This window comes from Papio anubis, chromosome 9 (assembly GCF_008728515.1).
Source record: "Papio anubis isolate 15944 chromosome 9, Panubis1.0, whole genome shotgun sequence".
Lineage (NCBI taxonomy): Eukaryota > Metazoa > Chordata > Mammalia > Primates > Cercopithecidae > Papio > Papio anubis.
The window spans coordinates 86,943,417-86,951,984 of record NC_044984.1 but is presented as its reverse complement, the minus strand read 5'-3'; the positions used below and the strand labels follow the sequence as shown (position 1 = coordinate 86,951,984).

The following is an 8,568-nucleotide window of genomic DNA, read 5'->3' as shown; positions in this document are numbered from 1 at the left end:
CTGAAAAATACAAAAAACTAGCCGGGCGAGGTGGCGGGCGCCTGTAGTCTCAGCTACTCGGGAGGCTGAGGCAGAAGAATGGTGTGAAACCAGGAGGTGGAGCTTGCAGTGAGCTGAGATCGCACCACTGCACTCCAGCCTGGGTGACAGAGCGAGACTCCGTCTCAAAAAAAAAAAAAAAAAAAAAAAAAAAAAAAAAAAAAAAATCCTGAAAAGAATTATCTGGGCTCCAATCAGGGCCACTTAAAAACTTTCACTGTCATAGGGCCTTTGCCTTTCTACTTTCTTCTCGCTCTCCAGATTGTTCCCTATTTCACAGAAACAATAAAGGCAAACAGAGGGAAATTCTTTGAAAGTCCTGAGTCCCTCCCAACATTATAAAGCTATCCTTAAGGAAAACCTGTTCAGGAGATTCTCTGTACCCCATTCCCTCCTGTTTCCCTAGAGACCTTGCTCTATCTGTTAGCCACTTCCAAATATAAGTTCTTTGTTGGATCTTCTTGTCGTCATTTAGGCACGTTCTAGCCTCTTTCATCTTTTTTTTTAAAAAAACCAAATCCTCCATTAATCATACATTCTCTTCTAATTACTATCTCTCTCTCTCTTTTTTCAGCTAAGCTGCTGACTTCACTTTGCACTACCTGCTCACTCATAACCCTTTGTAGTCTGTTTTTTTTTTTTCCCCCCCAAGATTAAATGATTGTTATAAAGTGTATCACGCTGTATGGAAATCAACATTTTCTGACACAATTTTGTGCATCTAGGACTATAGAAATGTCACTGTCTCTGCCCCACATCTTCAAATCACATGAATAAGTCTTTCCAAAGGGGAGCTTCTGGAAAAGCAAGCTATTTCCTGGGCTCATATTTCCCTGATTTTGTAGCATGCATCAACAATCTATCCACGAAGTATATATTGGGGAATAAGGAGGACATCCACCAGCAAGACCACAGTTGTTGACAGCCATAAGATTAGAGACAAGCACAAAGGGACAGGTCAACATGCCAGCAAAAATCTTGTGACAGCTTGAGAATAACTCTTTATTTCATTCATGGTAGAAACCCTGCCGTCCAGGGCATAGGTATTGATGAGGCAGGCCGGTGAGCTACACAGCCGCAAAGAAATCATGTCACCTAGGAGGTGAGGAACCAGTCCCAGGAAAAACCCTAGGATGCCCTCTTTCTGATATATGGTTATGAAGTCACTAAGTCCACAGTACTTAGGTCCTCTGCCAATGAATTATACCACAGGTCTCAGAGTGATCACGTGGAAGGAATGTGTGATGAGGGTAGCAGTAGAACGAGCCGTCATCTCTCAAGCTGTCTCCTTGATAACTTAAAGGAAGACGAGACTTCTTTCTGTACATTTCCAGGTCCTCGTCCACTCCTGGGAATGCTGTAAAACTTTTCCGTGGGCCACAGTTTGAAGGCCTCCCGAACACAGTCTTATAGGCTTTTCACAGGCTTAACTCTACCTTTCATTGATACTGGCAATGTATTGAGTGTAACAAAAGAGACCAGGAAGTTGAAATACTTGCCATCCAAACATATTGCATCCTATTTTTGGAGGAAGAGGCTTATATCCTGCATGAGCAGCTGGGACAGGATGGTGAGACCAGAACCAAGGAGGACTTGACTGGCTGTGTCTGCCATGATGGCACCTGCTACAGTATGGATTTATTTTGAATTTTTCTACTGAAATTACTTTGGCCGGTGGTTCTCAACTTGGGGTGATTTGCTTCCCAAGGGACATTTGGCAATGTCTGGAGACATTTTAGGTTGGCACAAATGGGGGATGGACAGGGGAAATGGGGTTGGTCCTGTCATCTAATGTGTAGAGGCTAAGGATTTTGCTAATCATTCCATCATGCACAGGACAGCCCCCATCATCAAGTTATTCAGCCCTATGTGTCAATGGTGCCAAGGTTGAGAAAATTGCTCTGGACACAAAGTCACCATGGAGTTCCTTGTGGCTAAAGCCGAAGGGCTGTTCCAGCTCTTATCGTCTTGACCTCTGTGAAGTGTGGGGCACCATTGTGACTCTGCCTTCTTGAAACCATGTCCTCCTCTGGCTTCTCTATCACCAATCTTTCCTGGGTACCCTCTTACTTCTCTGACTGCTCCTGTTCATCATCCTCATTTGTCTAACTTTTGAATATAACTGTTTTTTAGAGATCCAGCCTCAATTTTCTTCTTACCTTCCACACTGTTCTTAGACGATTTTGTTTACTCCTATGACATTAACTTCTGAATAAACACTGATGTCTTCTAAGTCCATATCAAAATTCACACAATCCTACCTATTGAACATCTCACATATGCCAAACTGAACTCATGAGTGGACTGCCCTTCCTCCCTAAACTGTGTGTTTCTATTTCTCTAGCCAGGGATGGCACTACCACCAACCCAGCAGCCGAGATCCAGAAACCTGGTGGGGACTCTTCAGTCCTCCTTTTCATTTAATCAGATGTTCAACAAATCTTCTTCATCTGCTATTATTTTTTCCTTGTTCATTTCTCTTAAATCTATTTGCTTATCTCTGTTCTCAATCCAACCACCTGTATTACTACAGCAGCCTCCCAACTACTTTTCTTAACAAATCTTTTTCCCATTCAATCTATCTTATAAGTTGTATTTATAATGATCTTTCTAAAATGCAAATCAAATTAGATCTATATCTAAAATTCTTCAATCCTTTTCTTCATCTAAGAAAAGGCTAAATTTCTAGAAGTGGCCTAAAAAGTCATTTATGATGACAGCCTCTGGAAAGTAAGTCCATATCTTATTTATTTTGCTATAGTACAGTGCTCAGTACATATTAGTAGGATACATAAATAAATGAAAGAACAAATTTCTGGAGAAAAAGCTATCACACACATGTGTTTCCTTAGTGTCAAAAGCTAAAATTAATTTTATATATTTCCTTTATAATTATGTGAGTACTTTTCTATTGAATCATAAATATGAAACTAATGTTATACTGGATGTCATGAGAAGTAGGCTCAAAATTGAGAAATGAAAATAAAATATATTTTAAACAAATGCTTACAAGTGAAATTATTATGCCAGTTTTGCATCTTGAAGGTTGTGATACATGTTTCCAAATTGTTTTAAATATATGGTTCACGTTTAAAACACCAACCATTGCAGGTTAAAATCTTTGAAGGTGAAGTATCATGATGTCTGCAACTAAGTTTCAGGTGGTGTAGCAAAAATGTTATATATATTATACATATAAACATACATATTTGTATATACATAAACCCACAGATACACACACATGCACACATGGAGTAAGAGAGAGAAAGAGAAAGAAAAGAGACAGAGAGAAAGAGAAAGCAAATGTGACAAATATTTACAGTACAGACATATTAGGATTTGTTAGAGAAATAGAACCAATAGAATACATATACATATGTGTGTGTCTCTCACACACACACCCATATATATATACACACACACATACCTATATATATACATATATACACACATATATATGTGTGTGTGCATATAAAGATTTATTATGAGGAATTGGCTCATGCAATTATGGGGGCTAAGAGGTCTCATAATCTGCCATCTACAAGCTGGAGACCCAGGAAAGCCCATGGTGTAATTCCAATCCAAGCCTGAAGGCCTGAGAACCAGAAGAGCTGATGGTGTCAGTATAAGTCCAAGGGCAGAAGATCAGTGTGCAAGTCAAGCAGGCAGGTAGGAAGCAAAAAGAATGAAATCCTCCTTCACTCTTTGTTCTATTTGGTAGAAAGGCAAAGGTCCTCAACTGATTGGATGAGGCCCACCCCCACTAGGATGGGGGCAAGTCTTCTTTACTGAGGTCACTGATTCAAATATCAATCTTATCTGGAAGCCTGCTCACGGACAAACTCAGAAATGTTTAAGCTAGGCTCCACTTGGCCCAGGGAAGTTGACACAGAAAAGGTGAGGGGTATGTGGGTGTTCATTTTACTATACTTTTAGATTTTCTACTGGTTTAAAAATTATCAAAAGAAAATCTTAGTAAAAAGAACACCAACAGCAGTGTTTGAAGTTGTACGATTTTAAACAATCTCAACAACACTAACATTGTAATAATTTTGAAAAAACTTTTGCTGATTTAACAGAAAAAGTTGTATATAATTTTTTGATTTCTAATGAAATTGAATCTTTTCACATTTGTTGAGAATCTTCTTTCTTCTTTTGTGAAGTCTTTGCCTATGTTTTGACTGGAAGGTTTATTTCTTAAGAGCCATATATATAAAAAGTATATTCATACTTGGATTGATCAACAGGCAACCCTGAAGCATATACCTTTATGTAAGAACTTCAAATATGATAAAGAAAGTGCACAAATCAATGGAAAAGGGATGAACGGGAAAATCTGGCAAATTGTCTCTCACACACAAATATGTGAGGTTTTTTTTACTATATCACACGCTAAGATAAATACCAAATTAATACTATATTATTAAAATGTTGATTGCAAATAAGTATGAAATCCTGAAAAAGTTAAAACAAATTAGATAACTATTCATTGATCTTGGGCTTGAAATCAGGACTTTGTAAAAAACAATGGAAGAAAAAGCAAAGAAAAAATTGGCAATATATTTCATTGCATACAAACTTAAAAAAATACATAACCATCAAAGAGTTAAAATCCTTATTATAAAGGGAACTCTTGAAATCAATAAAAATAATAATGTCACAATAGAGAAATACTAAAATAAAACCCAAACCACATGGAAGAGAATTCAATAATGAAAGAATAAACCTAAATGTCTTAAAAGCATATGAGCAGATACCTTTAAAAAGAGAATATAGGGTATTGGTCCAGCTGGTTCATGGCAGTTTGTATGAGCGAGATTCAATCTTGGCTGTTGCTAGTCCAGGAAACTGGCAATAATGCTTCGGAAATGTTAACGTAATACAGATCAGTATCCCTCATCCAAAATGCTTGGGACCAGAAGTGTTTAGATACTGGCTATTTTTTCAGGTTTTGGGAATATTTGCATATGCATAATGAGATATCCTGGGGATGGAACCCAAGTCTAAACATGAAATTTATTACACACCTTATAAACATAACCTGAAGGTAATTTCATATAATGTTTTTTGATAATTATTATGCATTAAACAAAGTTTTGACATGAGGTGAGACGTGGAATTTTCTATTTGTGGCATCGTGTTGACCCTCAAAAAGCTTCAGATTCTGCAGCGTTTCAGATTTTGAATTTTCAGATTAGGGATGCTCAACCTGTACTCAGCTTTCTCTTAGAAAGCACAGCCGGCAAGAGCTGCGGATCATCCAGGCATACCTGGTACTGGTCAGGCCCTTAGCAGAGTAATGTGATCAATATGGGAATCCACCCTTTAAAATGTAGAAATTAAAGAGGGTTTCCTAAGGAGCACTACAAAAATAATTATGAAGAAAATCAAACCAGTAGGGGAAAATTAAGGAGATTATATTTATTTAGTCTACAGAGGAAAAAGCTAAATCATGAATAAATAAATAGTTACCTTCAAGTATATAAGTATATTAAAAAAAAGATTATCCCGTGGAAAGCTAGATTATTCTATCTCTATGATAGACAATAAGAGGAATATGGTTAAATTGCACTAAGAGACTCTAATTAACATTAGGTCTTGCAAAACTCCAGGGAAGGCTAACAAAGAAACAAAGGAATCCCTGTCTTTGTATATCTTCCTGAGCAATTTAGACAACTGCCTATCTAGTGGCTTCATTATAGGATAGCAGGTGGCTGGGCCCTTGATTACAATTATAGGTTTACAGAATCTTAGAGCTGAAAAATAGCCTCAGTAGCTCGAAGTTTCTCTTTTATATGTTTGTAGATTTCTGTTGCCACCCACCCACCAATAGCATATACAATGGAAAGTATAAGATGTGAAGCTTTGCAGGTTAGAGTTCTATCATAGTTAAGTGACTGGAGCTTTTAATAGTGTCTGCTCAAATAATACGAGCAGATCTTAGTTGTATGGCATGAAAAAACAAACTAGGGCAGTAAACTAGGGCAGAACAGTGTAGTATTGTGATTCTTCAGTTGCTTTTTTCAGGTTACAGATGAAAACAAGTCTTTTATCCCAAGAAAAATGTGTATGAGTACGTGCACCCATTCATGATATCCAGATCCTCAAATTTAGTGATCAAGGCGGAGTTCTTAAGAGCTCTGCAGTTGGATTTCTTATATTTATATCTAAACTGAAATCCTCCCTTTTCTACTTACTAGCCTGTGGTCTTAGGAATGTTAGTTACATTCTCCAAGTCTGTTTACTCATTTCTAAAATGGTGATAGCCTATCTTATGCATGAGATTTTTCTTGGTGAAAATCAAGTAACAAGATAAAAATTTAAAGAAATTAAGAAGTAAATGACTTGACACATAGCAAAGGCTGCCCAAAAGTGTTTTTCCAATTGCAAGTTGTGATCCAGTGCAGGAGTTTAGTAGTAAAAATCGATTCAATAGGTCATGATTGATGTTAAAAACTGAAATAGAATAGAAAATATTCATTGCACTTAGTAATCATAAATATTGCATTGAATAATGTATTCTGTATGATATGTTTGTGCATAAGAGAGAGTTGTGGAACACTTGTTCCACATAATGGTCATGTGCATAATGGGTCATGTGTATAATGCCAACACTTTGGGAGGTCAAGGTGGGAGAATTGCTTGAGACCAGGAGTTCAAGACCAGTCTGGGCAGTGTAATGAGACACCTGTCCCTACAGAACAATTAAAAATCAGCTGAGCGGCCAGGTACGGTGGCTCACGCCTGTAATCTCAGCACTTTGGGAGGCCGAGGTGGGCGGATCATGAGGTCAGGAGATCGAGACCATCTTGGCTAACATGGTGAAACCCCATCTCTACTAAAAATATGAAAAAAAAAAAATTGCCAGGCGTGGTGGCGGGCACCTGTAGTCCCAGCTACTCAGGAGGCTGAGGCAGGAGAATGGCGTGAACCTGGGAGGAGGAGCTTGCAGTGAGCCGAGATAGTGCCACTGCACTCCAGCCTGAGCCGCAGAGTGAGACTCTGTCACAAAAAAAAACAAAAAAAAAAAAAAAAAAAATCAGCTGAGCAAGCATGATGGCTTGCGCCTGTAGTTCCAGCTACTCAGGAGGTTGTGGTGGGAGGATTGCTTGAGCTCTGGAGTCCAAGGCTGCAGTGATCTATGATCACATCACCTAAGTCCAGCCTCGGTGACAGAGCAAGACTCTGTCTCCAATCAATCAAACAATAACTAACTAAATAAATAAAATATTTATTGTGGATCATGGTTAAAAAAAAAGCTTATAGTTATTACAGTTTATTATTTTTGTGTTTTTGGTCTTAACCCTTTGTTTTATTTCCCTAGTGGTTGCTGTAGGATCATAATATGCATTCCACCCCTCCAATGTCTAGTCTGAAATAACATAATACTACCTCACAAAAAAGGCAACAATCCTACAACAATATGCCTCCAGCCATCTTCTCTGGACTTGGGTGCCATGATCTGCATACATCTTACTTCTGCATATGTTACACACTCACTTTTGCTTTTAACAGTTCACTTGCCACCAAATAAGTTGAGAAAAAAGAAAAAGAAAACGTTCACATTTACGATCTCTGGTGCTTGTCAGTGTTTCTTCTAGATCTGATCCTTTATCTTCCACCAAGTTTGCACAATCTAAAGTCCCCCTTTGACATCCTCTGTAGTGTGGGTCTTCCGGCGATAAACTATCCCAGCCTTGATAATCAGAGAACATCTCCGTCTCATCCCCACAAGTAAAGTGCAACTTTTCTGGTTATAAAACTCCAGATGGACAATTTCCCTTCTTCAGCATGTCAAAGTTTTTGCTCCATTTGCAGTCTGGCTTACTTTGCTTTTGATGAAAAGTCAGTGAACCTCCCCATCGTTGTTCCTTCTATGTAACATCACCTCTTCTCTTGTTGAATCTAAGATTTTATCTTTATACTGGGTTTTCAGCAATTTGACCATAACGTGTTTCATTGTTGTGTGGTTTGTGTTCATTCTGCTTGATTTTTATTGAGGTTTTTTGATCCTGCGGTGGCTATTTCTAATCAAATTTGAAATTTGCTCAGACATTACCTCTTCAAACATTTCTCTTTCTCCTTTCCTTCTGAGGCTTCGAATGCACTAGACTAGTTAATATGATCCCTTGGGACATTGATCCTCCCTCCATCTCTCCCTCCCTCCCTCCCTCCCTCCTTCCCTCTCTTCCTTCCTTCTTTCCTTCCTTCCTTCCTTCCTTCCTTCCTTCCTTCCTTCCTTCCTTCCTTCCTTCCAGACAGGGGCTTGCTCTGTTGCCCAGGCTGGAGTGCAGTGGCATATTTATAGCCCACTGCAGTCCTAAAGTCCAGAATTCAAGCAATCCTCCTGCCTCAGCCTCTTGAGTAGCTGCACCACCAAGCTTGGCTAATTTTCAAATTTTTTTTTTTTTTTTTTGGTAGAAATGTGGTCTTGCTATGTTGCCCAGGCAGGTCTTGAACTCCTGGCCTCAAGTGATCCTTCCACCTTGGCCTACAAATGTGTTGGGATTATAGGAATGAGCCCCTGCA

The 8,568-nt window shown here is 38.6% G+C and overlaps 1 pseudogene; it reads right to left on the bottom strand.

Moving 5' to 3' along the window:
- Positions 1-201: 201 nt before the first annotated feature.
- On the bottom strand, positions 202-6,838 carry LOC110740737 (annotated as a pseudogene).
- Between the last annotated feature and the right edge of the window lie 1,730 nt (positions 6,839-8,568).